A 6,812-nucleotide genomic window follows, 5' to 3' on the forward strand; every position below is an offset into this window, starting at 1 on the left:
AGTTGCATTTAAATGTTTTTTCATTCGAAAGTGGTCATAAAATGTCAAACTTTGTTTATGTTTACATTTTTTGTTTATTTACTTTTGATGTGAGTTAGGTGTTAGGTAATTCTTTACTTTAGCTCACAACTACTAAAACTCGGCCAAAAATATCGGGAGAGGTGTCAAAAGACGCGCTTTGGACCCAGGACCACGAATCCGAAAACTGAAATTGAAAATTTTATTTCTTTCCAGATATATTTACAAAGTTGAAAATTTTCATGTGGCTTTTGTAATTTTGATGGTGTTGTGTACCCACAAAAAAAACTGTGGGTAAAAGTGTTTTGCGTGGATATAGATTAGGTCTCCCATGGTAATTTTTCATAAACGCGGTCGAAGGCCGCCAACGCAGAAAGGTGTTCTGCGTAAAATTACTATAAATCCCACCCCCCGCTTTCGGAGGTACCCGCTGGCCTTTTTTTGGTTTTTCGTTAATATCTTTTGAACGAATATTTTCCGCCTTCGGATTATTAATACTGATGTCAAGACGCGTCGTTTGACACCTCTCTCGATATTTTCGGTAGCGTATTAGCAGTCTACCCCTCAACTAGACTATTACCTGCGAAAAAATACTATGGATTCCACCCCCGGTTTCGGAGCGCTCCGGTGCCATTTTTCATTTTTTTGGGAATATTTTTTGACAGAAATGAAATTTTTAATTTTCGATTTCGGATTCGTCGTCCTGAGTCTAAAACGCATTTTTTTGACACCTCCCGATATTTTTGCACGAGTTTTTGCAGTTGTGAGCTAAAGTAAAGAATTACCCCGCAAGATCAAGGAGAAGGAAAAATTGGGAAAAAGCTTGTGGCGTTAGCTTCCCTAAAATGGCTAAAATTTTTCGCTCCATTTTCGGGCCTGTGACCTTATTGTGGGAGCTCAGAGAGTAAATTTGATGCCGAACTCCACTCCATCGCTATATTTACCGTCTTTGATGTAAATATTGTTTCCCGAATGTTGTAAGATAAAAAATATAATATAATTTTATGTGACTTAGCAGTGTTAATCAAGAGTCATCGTCCCCAACGGTCATTCCTACAGTTATCTACCAAAATATCGGACAATACTTTCGCCACTACAACGTGAAGGAAGGACGAAGGATAAATAATAAAGTCCCTTCTACATGTTGGCTTTTTTTTAAGTGACACCGTTGGAGCCAAAGGTCAATACTTCGCACGGAACAGCTGCAGCACACAAACGGATATGCATGATGTACCACGAATAAGTCGTTAAACCCAGACGCAGTAACCGCCCCTAGTTTCAGGGTCACCATTAGTTTGGAAAGAGCGAAAATATGCTATACAAGTATACGCAAAACTGCTCTTATCAGGGCCACCACTAGTCAACAAAGAGAAAAAAATGCTAAACAAATATACCTACGAAAAGCTGCCCTTATCAGGGCCACAAACAGTTTGCGAAGAGAAAATATTGCTAGACAATTATGTTTTACATGCTATAGATTTACTTTTGGATTATTTATATCATCCATATGATGGCAAGAAAAAAACTGGAGTATAACCGATACTGGAGTTGAAAACGGAAATCTTCCAAGCCGAACTTTTACCGTAGCAGGTACCGATACCAGAGGCCCTATTCAGTAACTATGAGTTTTGAAATTTACATTTTTCTTTCATACAAATTATATGAAGAAAAAGTGTACATTTTAAAACTCACAGTTACTGAATAGGGCCCCAGATCCAACCTAAAGCCGAAATTGCTACACAAGCCTCCTGGCTAGAGCCAGAAGGAAAACCCGGAACCGTAATTAAAGTCAGTACTACAACCGAACTAGTATTCAACACAACCGTGCTTTTTTTTAATTAAAAAAGATTACATCTAAAGACATGGAGTACATATTCTTCAAAGAAATCTGCACCTCAAATACCGACACGACGAGTTTCCAACATTAAACGTTATTATGTATATATGTATCTTCGATATTTATTAGGTTACTAAATTACTTAATTTTTACTTTACAAAATACATGAAATTTTAAAATAAATCAGTACTTATTCATGAACATACTATTAACTCAGCATTTTATATACAATCTCATCCCAAATTTTCTTGGAGACAGTGACGTTAGCACTCATACATACATGTATTGAAAATAAGGTCCACTACAAAAACCATTTAGCAATAGCATTTCCCAATATAATTCTAATACTACAAAATAACGACCTTAGGCAGATAAAGTAGGAACAATATAATTCCAAAAAAGTTGTATCTCACTTTACATTAAACTGCTTTGGAATATAAATACATACACTAAAAGATGCATACAATACAAATGGTCCCTTATTTATATATCATAAACAAAATTAATGTTGCGACCATTGGATATTTTTCAAATCAATTGGTTCTAGCACAATCTCCCATAATGGAGACATTTCACGTAAACGTTCGACATGTTTGATGCAGGTATCGGTAATATAATCAACCTGTTGTTGTTGTTGTTGTTGTAGCGATACGGTTGCTCCCCGAAGGTTTAGGGAGTGATCGATGTGATGGTCCTTTGCCGTTTACAGATCCGGTACGCTCCGGTAACACAGCATCATTAAGGTGCTGGCCCGACCATCTCGGGAACGATTTATATGGCCACATTAAACCTTCAGGCCAATCCGGTATTTTAGTCGCCTCTTACGACAGGCATACCTACCGCGGGTATATTCTAACCCCCTGACCCGCTGGGTGGTAAAACAACCAATACCAAATCTATAAAAATTTAACAATAAATTACTTTCAAATTAACTAAACAATTCAGTACGGTAAACTCGTATACCTTATTGAACTATGTGCCAAATCCTCATCAGTTCCAATCGCACGTAGGTTCCAGTGATGCAGAAGTACATGCTGAGGCACTAGACAACGCCACATCTTTTAAGGCCATAAGTAATGATAAATTTAATAAACCACTATACCTTTGCTCTGGATCACCATTACATATACCATGTGATAATCTTGAAGTGATGCGATCATATAAACGTTTCGACAGAAAATCTATAAATTTCTTATCATATTCCATTTCTTTGAGTGCAAGATAACATGCAGCACCAAATCCAATAACAATAATCCGAAGGCGGAAAAGAAAAATTTTAGCTCGTTCAAAAGATATTCCCAAAAAACCGAAAAATGACACCGGAGTGCTTCGAGACCGGGGTGAGATCCATAGAATTTTTGCGCTGGCGGCCTTCGGCCGCGCTTATAAAAAGTTAATCTGGGTGGGTCCAACACCGGTTTGGAGACCAATACTATATCTGCGCAAAACACTTATGTCCACAATTTTTTTTGTGGGTACAATATCATCAACATTACAACGCGCACATGAAAATTTTCAATTGAAAATTTTCAACTTCTTTTGCAAATATCTCTTGTCCAACACAAAATATTTTACCTCCGCCTTCTGATTATTGTTGTCGAGGTCAATGCGCGTCTTTTAACACCTCTCTCGATATTTATGGACGCATATTATCAGTGTCATGCTGTCATATAGAATTACCAAGAGTTGATGCGCTGGAAACGTTGAAGAAGTGATTCAGCTGCTATATGTAAATAAATAATAACAATAAATTAAATAAATATCATTTAAAAATCAGCTAATTACCTTTACTTTCTATTTAAAGTGCCTTTTTCCTCCAGCTTCATCAGCAAACCAACTTTTTTCTTTTTTTTGTTTTGGCTTTGTTGACGAAAATCACATGTGACGTTTTCTTCTTCCATCACTTTTGACAGAAGAAACTGAAAGAACGATTGACAGTGTATGTAAAATCGGCAACAACAAAATACACGGGAGGGTTGCATTTTCGCTAATGCTTCTACCTGGTAATTGTACCATGTATCTAATGTCAGTAGAGTTGTATTACACCCCTATTATGAACTCGTACGATACACGATAAACGCTTGCAATCTGTTCTACCGTATTATGAAATAAATTCTAGCGTGTGAAACTCGATCGTTAGCGTTTATCGTTTATCGTGGTATTGCCATACGCTAACTATCGCATACGCTGTTCAATTTTCTACGCTAGCTATCGCTGATAAATTTTTCCAGGATACGTTGGGAACTATTTAAATAAAAGTAAATATACAATTATTACATAATCCAAAATAATCCAACTACAGCCTCATTCCCAACACTCTGTTGCAACACCCTGGGCAAGAAGCCTTAAAGTGGCACAAACCTTCAAAATATTTGGGATGGATGGCCTATTTTTACGGGCGCGCAAACTGCCTTCTATTTCTGTTAAGACATACTCTAACATCAATTTTGTTTATTAAACTTTTTTTACTTTTAGTATGTCAAGTACTTACAGTGTAGAGTTCAAGAAGATTGGAATGATCTCTCAATTTTCTTCTTTCTGTGGAATCTATGCAAGTTCCGTCAATTTGTTCATTTGAGTTTATATAAAAGGTAACAGAGGTTGCATAAAACATTTTATTATAACAGCTTTTAAAAACTGTTGCCACTTTTACGTACAAGACAAATGAATTGTTAGTATTTACGTTTTGTTTTGCTATCTGTTTCGTATAGATTCACAAAAATTTGTAAACAAAACTCTGCTGTCATTCACAATAGTACATCTATCGGGCGTGTGGAAATCGCAATATGAAAGCTGATTTTTTACGATACGCTAGGAAGCGTTTATCGTCTATCGTATGAAAATTCATAATAGGGGTGTTATCTAGTAGCTAATAGGTCTGTCCACTTCTTGTTGTCCGTTCCTGTGTCAATCCTACATTGGCATATTTTTATATTGGGTGAGCCTACTTATTTCTATTGGTGGTTAAAGTAAAGTATTTTTCCTAAAATGTAAAATTGTGACCTCTTGGATTGTGAGGTTTTCTCAAATGAGACCCAGGCAATAAATGTTTGTATTTATTTTATTTTCTTGAACTAATTCCGCATTTTATTCAAGAAAAAAAAACATTTTTTTTTCACTTGACATTTTTTCATTCATAATAAGGTAAATCTGTAATAAATTACATAGACAATTGAGGGGTTGCTGACTGAAGAACGGGGTAGCTATGTATTGGTAGTAGTTCTATTAATGGGTAAGTGGAAGGTACAGTGGATGCAAAAATTTTCATATCTTTATACTTTTTGTTTTTTTTTTTTCAGCAATATATTTTTGGTCTTTTACGTCATGCGATTTCTGCGGCGGCCACCAAGACAGTATCGTCCTGAATTTTATGAAGAATTATTTTTATTTTTAACCGGAATTTGTCACATGCACAACCTCTTTGTTTAGTGCAATTAATTGATCTTTGAGAACTTGGGTACCTTTTTATTATTTTAAATTTGCCTACTCGAGTAAATGTTCTATTCTTAATCACCAATTTGTCCCTTAGGACAACGGTTTTTTCCTTATAAATTTCAAGTCCTTGACTTGCGGCATTTGTGCAACGTGTGTACAGCCTGATAAGTAATTGTACTAAGTCAATTTTATTATCTACAATCAGGTTGCTTGTATTTCTTACGCTACCATTTTTCTATATTAAGATGAAAACGAGCGCGACATGTCTTATTGCTGCAAATTTATATAGCGCCTCACATATATTTTTATATGTTCTCTTTGTGACTTTTCTTCATTCTTGTTGTTATGGGCTGGTGTTTAGTATTTTTGTTCGTTAGGTTTTGCTTACTTCTACTGTCCTAGAATATCCTATTACGTCATGACCATCTTTGTCAGGAGCATTCAAAGGAATTATGCAAATTTTGATTTGCTATTAGACTTTGGCAGGGTTAATCTGTCTGCCTTTATTGTTGATAATGAAATTTTAAGAGTTATGACTTTAATTATTTGTTACTCTTCCTCAGCTTTAGGTTTGGTTTTAAAGGGGTTTAGAGTACCTTGAATATTAAATGCGTGCTTGAGAATTTTTCAACTGCCTATATTTAACTTTCATATAGTTTTTGATTATAGTGGCTATTGCAATGACTAATAGCACGATAACGCAGATTAAAACTGTTAGCCAAACATCAGGAATGTTGGGGGTATTTTTTGTGTCTACCTCGGCTGGTGGTTCGTATTTAACCATTCTATTCCCTGTTACTTCAGAATTTTCTTTCCCTAGTTCATAGCCAGCTATGGCTATTATAATGCCTTGGGCTATTTTTGTCCACCAAGTCATTTTGAAACTTCTGTAATTACTAGTGAATAAGGGTTTAAATTCCAATAAAATTTCTTTGATTTTTTTTCTTTCATTATCCTAGATACCCCATTTTATTTATAATTGTTACATTATAAAAATTGTTAATCTAAAAATTTTATAATTTATTAGCTTAGTATGGCTTATTTTACAAAATATTAAAAATATTTTTATTTATTCATTGTTAAAAAAAATTTTTTAACGCTATTATAATTCAACATTTGTCGTTTTCGGGGAACACACTTCTCATCATCCTCATAATTTCCTCTTCTTTGGTTGTGGGATTTCTTACATCCTCAATTGTGGGTTCCCTCCCCATGCCTATCATTTTCCAAAATGTTTTTAACCATTTTAATTCATTTTCGTAATCTCTTGTTTCTGCGTCTAAAATTTCTTTGTCTTCCCATTCAATGGGGTGTTTAAAATATTTCCCTGGTATTCCAATTTACTTATCTAAATTTTAATTTTAATTAAAAAAATTTTTTTTTCAATGTTTTTCTTTAAATTTTTACATATATTCTTTTCATTTTACTTAACTTATTTTCTAAGTCTTCTAGGTTTTGTTGCTGTTATTTTCAATTCTCCTTCCGCTGCTAGTCTAAGCTGTGTCCAATATTATTCCACTCA

Source organism: Eurosta solidaginis, chromosome 4 (assembly GCF_040869045.1).
Source record: "Eurosta solidaginis isolate ZX-2024a chromosome 4, ASM4086904v1, whole genome shotgun sequence".
NCBI lineage: Eukaryota > Metazoa > Arthropoda > Insecta > Diptera > Tephritidae > Eurosta > Eurosta solidaginis.